The sequence below is a fragment of the Peromyscus eremicus genome, chromosome 3 (assembly GCF_949786415.1).
Source record: "Peromyscus eremicus chromosome 3, PerEre_H2_v1, whole genome shotgun sequence".
In the NCBI taxonomy this organism is placed as follows: domain Eukaryota; kingdom Metazoa; phylum Chordata; class Mammalia; order Rodentia; family Cricetidae; genus Peromyscus; species Peromyscus eremicus.
The window spans coordinates 128,276,537-128,282,130 of NC_081418.1; the positions used below are offsets into that span (position 1 = coordinate 128,276,537).

Sequence of the window (5,594 nt, forward strand, 5' to 3'; positions counted from 1 at the left end):
ACACATACAACCCACTAATTGTCCTTGTAGACATTTGTCCAGAGAAATTATACACATGAAATATTTTAATGCGGATTTTCACGGCACCTTTGCTGATAATAGCCAAAAAATTGGAAACAGCTCAGGTTCCCTTCAATGAGTGACAGGTAAAGGCATGCTGCATTGAGCCTGTGCCTTGGAACAACCTCAGCAATAAGGAAACTTCCAGCAACACCGGACAGTCTGGGTTCAGCTATGAAAAGTTACACCAGCTTCCTACTCGTGTGGTCTTTGTGACTTCCACCATGGCGTACCGCAGCCAGGGCCAGAAGGTGCAGAAGGGGATGGTGCAGCCCATCAACCTCATCTTCAGAAACTTGCAAAATAGGTCTCGGATTCAGGTCTGGCTGTATGAGCAAGTGAGTTTGTGGATAGAGGGCTGTATTATTGGCTTTGATGAGTACATGAGCCTCGTATTAGATGATGCAGAAGAAATTCACTCTAAAAGTCAAGGAAACAGCTAGGTCGGATCATGCTGAAAGGAGACAATATTACTCTGCTCCAGAGTGTTTCCAACTAGAAACTGGCAAGCCCTCGAGAAGTTGAGAGGTTGAAGAGGACATGTAGTGTTTTTAAAGGTGTCTGCTGCTGGGAGCACAGTCCGAGATTTACTCATATTGTTTTAGTGGCCCTTATGATATTATCAGGTGACAATAAATGCTGTGAGGATGTTTTAATTAAAAAAAAAAAAGGTTACACCAAAGGGAAAAGACCAGTCATAACATGTTACATGCAGTATGACCACCATATGTAATATTCCTTTTAAAAATAATATTTTATTAATTCTTTGAAAACTTCACATAATGTATTTGCTCATATTCACCCTAAACATCTCCCATGTAAGCTCTCAGCTCTTATCCTCCACCTTTGTATCCTACTTCTTGTTTTTAGCTTAATAACCCAAGAACTTCAGTTTGTGCTGTCTGTTTAATCCTGAGTGAGACATCCAGTGAAGTGTGCCTGAGCTACCAGGAAAATGTACCATTGAAGGAGAGTGACTCCCCTTTCCAGAAGCCATCAGCTGTCTATAGCTTCTCAGTTAGGGGTGGGAGCTCACAACTCCCTTCCTGCTCCTTGCCAAAATTTTGATTGGCTTGATCATGTGCTGTTCTGGTGTGAAACCATACCTACTGTGTGTCTATGAGTGCTTTTATATTGCCATGTCCAGAAGACACTGTTCTCTCCCGTCTTCCCCAACCTTGGGCTCATACTGCCTTATTACCCTTCTTTATGATTGCCCCTAAGCTTGGAGAGGGAGTGTGCTATGGATGCCCCGTTTGTGGCTGAGCACTCCACCATCCCTTATTCTCTGTACTTTGACCGGTTCTGAATTCTTACACTAACTGCCATCCACTGCACAAATAACCTGCTCTGATAAGGTCTGAGAGCTACTCTAATCAATGTGTGGAAAGATACAGAATTAGAGTGCAGCTTAGGGCCATGTCCATTTAACATAGTAAGAATAGTAGACTAACCACAGGGGCTGATGATCTTCCCAACCCTGGGTTCTAGCCCAGATTTTCAGTACCAGACATGGTTTCTCCCAATAAAAGCAGCCTTAAATCCAATCAGAAATCATTAGTTATCCCCCATGACATTCATACCACGATTATACCTATGTTCCTATCTTGTCACAATAGTCACACCTTTTTGCAGCACAGAGTTCAAAGCTGGATAAAGACGGTAGATGACTCCCCCTCAGCAGCCTGCAGAGCATGTTCCAGTACTATGAAAACCAGCCAACAGGGAGGAAGCTTCCTGATCAGTGCTGACCTGATTTCTCCATGTCCTGTGACTAATGTGTGTGATGTCTTCAGCAACAGGATCTTACCATCATGTTCTGGTGTACATTCAAGAGTAATGGCATTATCCTGCATTGTTTGGGGGTCTCTGAAACACCTCTGATCAACAACGTGAAGAACAGTGTCACCACACTTGGCATAGGCTTTTTATTTGGCAACCTAGGTCTTATGTGATGAGCATAATAATCCCCTGGGTAGGGTAATTCCAATAAACTCTTTTATATGTATGTAATTATATACATATTACTAAGTTGTCATGTGGCTTTTTCAAACATCCTTAGTTATCCTGCCCTCAACAAAACACCGACCCCCCTCCTATCCCTTTTCCCACTTAAACTCTCCCTCCCCACTGTCCCCTTTCTCCTTCATGTCACCTGTGTTCTATACCCTCTATCTCTTAAGACTTTTCTTCCTCCTTCCCACCAATGGGCCCTTCCTAGTTTTCTGGGATCCACAAGTACTCCAAATCAAACACATAAACATAAAGACTCGACACTAAGATCCACATGTGAGTGAGAACGTGTGACATTTGTTTTTCTGTGTATGTGTTATCCTATTCAGTATATTTTCCAGCTCCATCTATTTACCTATAATTTTCATATTTTCACTTTCTTTACAGCTCAATAAAATCCCATGGTACATAGATACCACATTTTCACTATCCGTTAGTCAGTTGGTGGACATCTAGGCTGTCTCCATGCTTAGCTATTGTGAATAGAGCAGCTTTGCTGAACATGGAACTAGTAGGAAATGGAGTTATTTTGATATCTGTCCAGGAATGGAATAGCTGGGTCATATAGCAGATCTATTTCTAGGGCTGGTTTGCTGGTTTGTTTGTTTGTTTGTTTGTTTGTTTGTTTGTTTGTTTGTTTGTTGGAATTGCCACACTGATGTCTCTACTGGCTTCACAAATGTGCCCTCTCACCAACCATGCATGCATTTTCCCATTCCACATGCCCTTGTGCACTCTCACCAACCATGCATGCATTTCCCCATTCCACATGCCCTTATGCACTCTCACCAACCATGCATGCATTTCCCCATTCCACACGCCCTTGTTATCATTTTTCAGATGTTAGAACAGCTACTCCTGTTTGGTCTTGTTTGCTTAAAATAACTTTTTATCCTCTTTCTCTAAGGCAGTATCTGTCTTTGATAGCGATATGTATTTCTTAGAAGCAACAAAAAAAATGGGTCCTGTTTCCTAATCCAAACTGCTTGTATGCATCTCTTGGTCAAGGAATAGTATTAAGAGTAATTATTGAACAATGTGAGTTCATTTCTGCCTTTTTTGCTTTGTGGTGTATTCCTAGACGTCTTTTGATGAACTCTCCTGAATAATTTGTTTATTCTTTGTGACCTCTTAGATGTGTTTATCTTTTACCTCTTTGTCTTTAGACTGAAATGTCCCTTCCAGTAGCCTCTCTAGAGCTGGCTGAGTTGTCATAAATTCATTTAATCTGTTTTTGTCACAGTACATTTTACTTCTTCAAATTTCATAGATAGTTTTTCAGGTATAATATTCTAGGTTAACTAATGTTGTCTCTCAGAACTTGCAATACATTTTCCCAGGCCCTCTGACTTTAAAAGTTTCTGCCAAATAATCAAGTATTCTTCTGATGAGCCTACATTTACGTGACTTTTCCATCTATTTATCTATCTATCTATCTATCTATCTATCTATCTATCTATCTATCTCTTAGCTTTTAATATTTTCCCCTTATTCTGTGGCCAAAATGTAAAGATTAAATCTTTTCCTAGTGTTCTGGAGCTCTCCCACTTTCTGTTCATATTTCTTTTTAAATTTATTTTTTTGCTTTTACTGAGTGATGAGCTAATTCCACTACCTTGTTTTCCACTCTAGATTCTGATTTTCCCTCATCCATCATACTGGTGAGGCTCCACTGAGGGATTTTGCTTTCTGTTTTGGTTGACTGCATTTTTTCTTTCCCATATCAATTGTTTGGGTTTTCTTCAGCAATTCTATCTCTACCTTTATCTCTTTAACTGACTTCCTCATTTCATTCATCTCTTTGCTTTGTTCTTTTGAAGTATATTCATGTCTTCTTTGAATTTTTTTTAATCATTCTTTTGAATTCTTCTTCTGGTAATTCTTCCAACTCATTTTCATTAGGTGTTATTGCTTTGGGAGTAGTGATTCGTGGAGTAGACATGTTGTCTTGGTTTTTCATGCTATTTCTCTTTCTGCACTGAAACTTGTACACCAGAACTTTCTTTCTTTCTTTCTTTCTTTCTTTCTTTCTTTCTTTCTTTCGTATTTTTTACTTTTAAAATTCCAATCACCTATTTTTCTTTCAGTGGTAGCAGTTTGAAGTTCAGTGGAGGACTAAGTCCTAGGAGGGCTGAGGTGTCCTTCCCACTGTGGTATTTAGGACAAGGCTCTCTAGCAGGAGTCTTCCTCTGAAGGTCAAGTATTGTCCTGTATCAGATAGGGGCTCCTTCTTGGGTCTAAAGCTTTTCTTTCTTTGTCATGGAATTCTCTAGATCCCTATGGTCCTTACCCAGAATCAGCCTTGGTTCTTCCAAGGTTTCTAAGCTACTGCTGTTGCTGCTGGGGGTGTTCCTGGTTACCTGTGGGCCTAACAGTGTTGAATCTTGTTCCTACCCTGTATCTGAAGCTTCCAATGAAGCAAAATGTGAAACTCCCCAAGTACCAATAGGCCTTACTCCAATTTATGACTGGCCTGCTCCCTGGTCTTCAGCAAGGGATGAAACTTCTGGAAGATGTGGAACTTTATGAGCATCTGTGGGTCTAACCTAGAGTTGAATTTTGTGTTATTTTTGAAAGGCATGTCTAGACATGGAGAGCAATGATTCCATAAATTAAGCAGAGCACAAGGAAAATCTAAAAGGACAATTCAAACAATGCTTTTGGTGACAGAAATACTCCATATAAATGCCAGCATCCTGGTTGTGCTGTTACAGTAAGCTGGGATGTATCTTACATATTGTGTTATAAAGTGCATTACAACACTGTACTATGTGTAACATGCTACATTGTATTCTGGCTGGAATTTGCAAACTGTTACCTTTGGTGAATCCTGAATAAAAGATACATGGGATCTTTGTGCATAATTTTTTATAATAATTCAAATGTTCACTAACAAATTAATGAATATCAAGTAGATTAAGAGTAAATAAATAAATTATATATCTATTTATATACACACAATACATATATTACATGTACATGCACTGGAGCATTTCTCAACCTTAAACATTAATAAAATCTGATACATGCTACAGCATGCATAGACATTGAAGACACTCTGCAAAATGAAATAAGCTATATGCAAAAGAATCAGTAAGAGGTACTTGGAGTACTCATATATTTAGAGACGAAAAGTAGACTCATGCAAAGTTGTTTGGTGGAAGGTGGGGTGTTTCATTTTCTATTGCCGTAATAAAATACTCCCACAAAAGCAACCAAGGGGGAAAGAGTCTGTTGACCCACAGTTCCGGGCTACAGTTCATCACTCTGGGAAAGCCCAAGCATCAGAAACGTGAAGCAGCTGGTCATGTGACATCCACAGTCAAGAGCAGAGAACAATGAACCAATTCATGGATGCTCAGCTACCCTGTCCTTTTCATTCAGTCTAGGAACCAGCCCATGAAATGGGTCTTCTCACCTCAATCAACTCAATTAAGAAAATCCCTCCCAGGCATGCCCATGGGCCAACCTAATAGATAATTTTTTATTGAGACTCAATTCCCAGGTGATTCTAGAGCATG

The 5,594-nt window shown here is 39.8% G+C and overlaps 1 pseudogene; it reads left to right on the forward strand.

Moving 5' to 3' along the window:
- Positions 1 to 257: 257 nt before the first annotated feature.
- LOC131906064 (small nuclear ribonucleoprotein E-like) lies at positions 258 to 559 on the forward strand (annotated as a pseudogene).
- Positions 560 to 5,594: the final 5,035 nt, after the last annotated feature.